This window comes from Aegilops tauschii, chromosome 3, assembly GCF_002575655.3.
Source record: "Aegilops tauschii subsp. strangulata cultivar AL8/78 chromosome 3, Aet v6.0, whole genome shotgun sequence".
NCBI classification, from domain to species: Eukaryota; Viridiplantae; Streptophyta; class Magnoliopsida; order Poales; family Poaceae; genus Aegilops; species Aegilops tauschii.
In genome coordinates this window covers 13,148,833-13,156,382 of record NC_053037.3, presented here as the reverse complement: position 1 = coordinate 13,156,382, position 7,550 = coordinate 13,148,833, and positions in this window count along the sequence as shown.

Below are 7,550 nucleotides of genomic sequence, written 5' to 3'. Positions count from 1 at the left end.
ATGGACACCCAATCCATTACCATCGGAAAAACGCCAATTCCTATAACAAAAGAGGACGTGCAGTGTATATTTGGCATTCCGATAGAAGGGGAGGATATAGAGCCACATCTGGAAATGCAAACCGACACAGAATTGTTTACCGCCTATGCAAACAATGGGCAAATTTTGATTTCTGACCTTGAAACGGCGATCCGAGCTTCCAAAGCCCCAGATGGCGATTTCCTGAGACGGTTCATTCTGTACGCAATTGGTACTGTTCTAGCACCAACAGCACAACATTATGTGGACTCGAAATTTCTCAACCTTGTTACAGATCTTCAAAACCTTCGGAAATTTAACTGGGGATGTTTCACACTTAATCACTTCTTCAAGTCCGTTCACAAGTTTAGAAATTGAGATCACGTAAATCTACAAGGAAATCTAATTCTGCTCCAGGTTAGTGCTAGATCACTACTTAATGTCCTTTAATTATTGTTCTGTTGCATATCTGTATGGTGATGAACTAATTTATTGTGTAGTATTGGTACTGGGAGCACGTGCGTAGTGGCCGATTGATGTATGCTTCTAGACCACCTCCATTGATCGCACGATGGGACGAAATGATGGCTACTTTAAGAAGCGATGCTTACGAGAAAGGAGGTCTTCATAACGGGCTGGTACCTATCTACAATTGAACTTTCTATATCCGATTTTTTATTTGTACTAATGGTTCATTATATTTTATAAAAAAAGGCTGTCATGGAAATTTGTGCTCCTCAACGACCGTCTGAGAATTCTAATAATTTTCCAAGAAAAAATGATGAACATGTGCATCAACATGATTCGTATCAAGCACCATCACAAGGACAGCAATTTAGTAGCCAGCAAGTATGTACTCCAAAGACTATTTGTTTTTGCAATATCACAAATAGGTGTCATGGAACCTCATTCATTTAGCTATTGTTATCAACGGGGTTTTATTTTGTTTACACAGATTGACATGGTAGTTGAAGCCATGAATGCACGCTTAGCTGATAATGAAAAGAAGGTAGGCAGGAAGTTAATGGAAATTAAGCACAGATTTGATGTCAAATACCAGACGCTAGGTGAAGACTTGATCGACATGAAGACTAAAACTGGCACTAATCCTAGGTTGTCAAGGGCCGAGGACGAAATTAAAGACTTAAGGAGGGAACTACATGTATGTCATACTGTGCATTTTGTATTTTGTATGAATATGTTCCTTCATGTTCATTATTGTTTGCATTGTTACAGGAATTAAAATACGAATTTACAAGCAACCGACAATCAGTGTCACAGAAAGGAGGCGTGCAGGTGATCTTTATGGCCCAACACGTTAATATCTAAAAGTAACAAACTAATGATGAACTACCTTTGTTCATTGTAGGATCAAGTCAATGTGTGCAATTCATCCCTGACAGGAACTCCTAGGGCTAGCCAATTCACGGCAGGGACTTCGACTACACCAAGTGCAAGACATGTGACGGAAAACAATGAGAAACCACAATTAACTCCGATGAAGCCTGTCTTTGGTAATGATTACAAGTTCACGGATGAGGACATAGAGACAGCCGTTTACATCCGCGGAACATACGACCCTATTGAAATAGCTAGAATCGGAGACATTACCCTCACAACAGAACAACTGAAGCGAAATTTGGACGACAAATACATTTATGGTGATGTAAGCCCATTATACTCTAGTCTACATCATTACTGCAACAACTTTCTTATTATTGTATGATTGAAAATTTGGCAGGTTATTATGGCATATGCTCGCATTAGCCAAATTGAGAATGATACTACCTCAATCATATCCCCTCAAGAAACCGAAAAGCTGTTACAAATGAAGGGGGTGGTTCCTGTTGGACGTGCAGCCTCATGGTCAGCTCGTGTAGCAGAAAAATTTGTAGGGCGCCGAAAGGTACATGTTTTCCTCACTTTCATAGTTCATGTACACACTGTACACGACAAATTTCGGTTCTCAACACAACCCAAATTTTACTGCAGGTGCATATCCCACTGAATGTACACCAAAACCATTGGATGCTAATGATGTTTAATTTTGACAAAAAAGAAATTCAGACTCTGAACTCCATGAATTATCATTGCGAGAAGACCAAGAAAGATTCTCTTGTAAGTGTTCTCTTGCCGCCTCTTTTGATCCGCATGGCACATGAGCTCCCAAAGTACCGTAACCCTATGTATAACTCGTTGTACCCTAGGTGGACTCGATTCAGTTCTGCATCGACGAAGCTGTCAAGAATGGGTTGATATCACCAGCTAAGAACATCAATTTTGCCGAATGGACCAAAAAACGCTATGAGAACATAGCACAACAGACCGATGGGTACGCATGGCCTCATAAATTATTATTTGCCTACACGAATAAGATTACTGATCTTTAACTAAACATCGCAGGACTTCCTGTGCGGTTTGGACACTGTAGTACATGTTGTCATGGAACGGGGATGAAATGACCGATATTTTGAACCAGGTAATTGAATGCCTAATTTACATTTGTACTTTGTTTAGCTTGAAAGCTATGCTGACGTAAGTGTCGGTTATCAAATATAGGCAAGGATAGATATTTTCAGGTGGAAAATATGTACAGCCTTACTGCATTCAAATTGCAACATGCTTCGTCTCGAATCATATAAGTTCCCCATAACGGTTAGTGCTACATCAAGAATATATCATTTATTTCATAAGTCTCATGATTAGAACTAACGCAACACTCTCTCTTATACAGAAGGAGGTGTACGATGCCCAACAAGCAGTTCTACCTGATGGTTCAGAAGACGACGTACAATTAGTCAACAATCCTGATGGTTCCAACGAACCCGACACATCCAACTCCCAGAAGGATACCGGTGCACCCAACTCCCCCAAAAGTGGTGCACCCAACTCCCCAAAAAGGAAGAGAGCATGTGGACGCCCAAGAAAGCTAGTCGATCCCGAGGAAGCAGCAAAAACAAAGTCTTAAAGAACTAAAACTTAAATTTGACAGCAAGACCATAGCCAACCAAGTGTCTTCGTTACATAAACCAGCACCAGCTTTATTGAGCCCATTCAAACACAAATAGGAATTGATACATGCTCATGCTCATGCTCTACTTTTAGCATCATTTCATACACGTTTAGTTCTTATCAGAAAGTGGAAATAGGTACTTTTGGCAATCATGAGCATCCTCTACTTATCAGAAATGGGAGTTGCTTATAGAAATAAACCAGGCTTTTCTTAAGCACAGGTGCTTATTTGTACAGGGTAGACGCATAACTAGGCGTCTCTCCTGTAGAAATAGGCACCGGTGCTTTAGAAAAACCCTATTTATTTTTCTAAGCACCACCCTAAGCATCTAGCATTGTACAAGGCTTAACATGCATCACCAAAATAGTATTAACAACTTGGAACACTAAACCAGAGTAGCAGCAAACTCTTAAGATAAACGGCATAGGTTCAGACACACCATAGGACATCAGTTTTAGAGTCGAACAACAAAGAAACATAGATAACATAAGAGGACACGGTGGTCTTGGGGCAGCAGCAGCACTCTAGCAGCACATCACTTCTCTCCCTTTTTCAATGGAGGTTGTAGGGCTCATTGACTTTGCCAATCTCGAGGAAGCGTGCGTAGGCCGCATGTTTAGCCATAGTACTGGCCGTATGCTTCATACCATGTCCATTGCCAGTGCTGAAGGCATGCTGGATCATGCCATCTATGCCGCCACCGATCACCTTGCAACAGAAAGGGCACCCAATCTTGCCAATGAAACAGTACTTGATCTTGCCAGCAATCAGATGCCTCTGGCTGTAGCGGCTCTTGCTGTGCCTGCTGTCCATGCCGTAGTCCACGTCGTCCTCATCCTCCTGTGAATTAGTGAATTAGTACACATAGAAGAACTCAGCTAATCTATTATGGTACATTGCCTTAATTACAATGTTTTCAAAGTACACATGTGTAACATGGCAACTATCTATTTGCTAGAAATAAGGCGTATGTGCACATACATAATTGAGCCAAAGAAATTGACATGCATAAATATGGACGGTGGAATAGTTGCATTTATAGATTACTGCACAAGTAGTACATAATTAACACATGAAAGACTTCATGAACTGGCTTGGTTTAATGATATTTGATACTTGTTACAGGTGTAATTCTGATTGGAATCAGAAAAATGGCTTCATTATACTCCTCCATGTTTCACACAAGGGGGGTTTGTTCTATCTATTGGAATGAAGAAACCATTATTCTTTCTGACAGCGGCAATACTGCTTCTCCAACATTGTTAGACCCTGATAAGTTTCAGAAGGAAATTGGTAAAGGAGCTATGGGGTGTCTCACTGCTCATATTAATGAGAGATGTGGCTGTGATCATCTAGATAATATACTGGGGAAAATTGGCTACATGAAATCTTTTGATTTTTTGGTATCCAGTGGATATGTAGTGTCAGCCCATAATTATTAAGGGAGAAATCACTTCCTTTGCAAAATGGAAATCTGTACAGAATTTACAAATGGATCATCTATGAACATGTGTGCAAACTAATCATCTATAAACATGTGTGCAAATTAATTCATCTACATAAACTAAAATGAATCAGGAACTGGAGCATTTTGTCACTGTCCTGGGGAAGCCAATGGAGAATCCTGCCATATATCCATTGTTTAACCCACTTTTTTCATTAATGTATCCCTGCCATGAACATTTTCTTGTATTTGGGTTCATTACCCCACTTCTTTCATTAATGTATTCCTTGTGAAACTTATGCTCATCTAGTTAACAAGACAAACCCCAATGCCATGAAAAAAAAACAGAGTATCTGCTAGAATCAGAATGTGAATCAGATTTAAAATTCCACATCCAACATGAAGATCTATGCTACATCCCTACAATCCTACATACGTACAACTAGCACGCCCAAATGAATTTGATGCTCATCTAGTTAACAAGAAAAACCTCAATGCCATGAAAAAAACCAGAGTATCTGCTGGAATCAGATTTAAAAATCCAGATCCAACATGAAGATCTATGCTAAATCCCTACAATCCTACATATGTACAACTAGCACACCCAAGTGAAATTGATGCTCATCTAGTTAACAAGAAAAACCCCAATGTCATAAAAAACAGAGCAAAAAACAGAGTACTACCTCAGATAGCTCGTCGATGGCATCCTCGTCGAAGTCGCTGCCCTTCCTGCAATCTACGTCGAACTCCTTTATGGCGTTCTCCTCGTAGAGCTCTTCGATTTTTTCATGCACCTTGCGCTTAAGCCTTCTCATCTCCTCCTCCTCCAGATCTTCCCCGACCTTGTGCTCGCCGACGGGTGCCTCCACGGCTGCGATGGCAGCGGGAGCAGGCACAACGGTCGCTGCACCGCCAGCTTTCACCGCTACGGCGGACTCAGCCGCTCCACCCACGGTTGCAGCCACGGCAGCAGACTGCTCTGCTCCGATGGTTGCCTCCGGCTCGTCCGCCGCATCTGTCGTGGAATTGTCACGGCAGATGTCCTCGAGCTAGGACTTAGTCGTGAGGCCAACGCATCTATGCGGTAGCTTGAGAGGGGTTGATCGGAATCGAGAGACGCAACACAAGACAAGGATTTAGACAGCTTCGGGCCCCGGGAAACATCATCCGGTAACAACCCTACATGCTGTTTGAGGCTAGGTCTCATTATGATCACGGGAGAGTCGCCGGGAACCGACTCTCGGTGTCTAGCCCTAGAGATTGTTTCTTGTCCCTCTTGGGGTGCCCTGCCCCTCCTTATATAAGTTGAAGGGGCGGGTTACATGTGGAGTCCTATTAGGATTAGGACTAGTCTATTACAAGTGGAATCCTAGTCTGCCCCCTTAAGGGAAAACTCCTTATGCCTTTCCTCGTAAACCGGCCCACCATAACATGAGCCGGCCTTCTGGGTCTTGGGCCTAGTCTTCTACCTGACCCGCCGTTAGGGCCATCCTTGAGTCGCCCACCTCGTGAGTCGCCACCACGACGGGTTACCAATGAAAACGCCAAGCCCGGCCGGGTCATACTTCCGGCCGGGTCATACCGCGGGGTATATCCCCGACAGCATCTTCACGCCCGCGTTTCATCGTCGGTCGAAGATAGGAGGAGGGAGGCGTAGGAAGGGAGGAGGGTGGTGAGGAAGGAGGAGAGGGTGGTGAGGTGGTGAGGAAGGAAGAGAGGGTGGTTAGGTTCGGGAGAGGACGAGGGTTTTCTACCCGATTTGGGGAAGAAATGCACTGCTCCTGCCTCTTGGAGTTACCGAGAAGCCGCGGGTGCCGATTTGACTTGACACACCCACCCGGCCGTCCCCATTCCACGTGGGGACGTGGCGGTCGTGCACGCGGTCGTGCACCTCCTGCGGTTTGCCATCAATTGCTATCGGTCTCACAAGTGGGTCCCCTTGTCATCCACACAACCGCGCCACCACATGTACCACATTTTTCTTTCTCCCCGTCTCGACCACTCCACATCTTTCTTTCTCCCCTTCTCGACCAGCGCCGCCGCCGCCGCCGCCATCTCCCGACAACCCCTCTCTTCGCTGCCGGTGCGCGGCCGCCGCCAACTCCGGCAAGTACGTGAGATCTCCCCTCTTCTTCCCTTCCCCAACCGCGTCTCCCTACGGAGGCGGATCTGAGCCGATTGGCTATTGCCGGCCGGAGCTCGTCGGCTCTCTCAAGCTTTGACGCCATGTCTGATCTAGATTCATGACGTGCCCTTGCATATGGCTTTGTCCATGGTTTGAACCTTTGGATTCAATCCAAAAGTTGAAAACGGTTTGGACTGGGTTGGATGACGAGCATGTATAGTTCGGTTTGGTCTAGATTCTAAATGAAAATATCTGGATTGGTTTGGTTTTGATGTGTGTCGTTGATTGGACTGGTTTTAGTTTGGATGCCGAACTATTCCCAGGTTTAGATGAGACGGGCATTGCCATTGTCATTGGCATTGCTTCATTACATAGATGATAGTAAATAGATTGATTGGCCATTGCCAGTATAGGTTATCACTATGATTTATTATATGTATGATCTTTGTATTGTACTATGTACAATTCAACTTAGAGTTCAACATGTTCTGTGTAGAATGGAGGAAGCATCATGTGGACGCTGCAACTCACGGTGCCGGACCAGCCTTTCTACTGCCACGCTGTTCGGCATCTACTTCCAGCCTTCTTTTGTTGTTGCAGCGGTAACAATTTATATGAACCTTCTGACAGTACATTCTTTTTTTTTTGCTATTTCCACTAATGTATTGTGTCTGTTATTTGTTTTTATCTTACACAGATTGTACCATGCAATGTGAGATTGGCATTCAATGAGCTCATCGGAGACACCGTGACCTTCGACGCTCTTGGGGGCCCATACACTATGCAGGTCGAGAAGGGGCGAAAGATAACCCAGATAGGAGGAGATGATTGGGATCGTTTCATCGCCCGCATGCGTCTTAGTGGAGGGTGAATTGATCAGCTTCTCCTTCAGAAGAGATAGGCTCAGGATTTCTGTTATCTATCTAAATTTGATTCCGGATAGTGAGGAT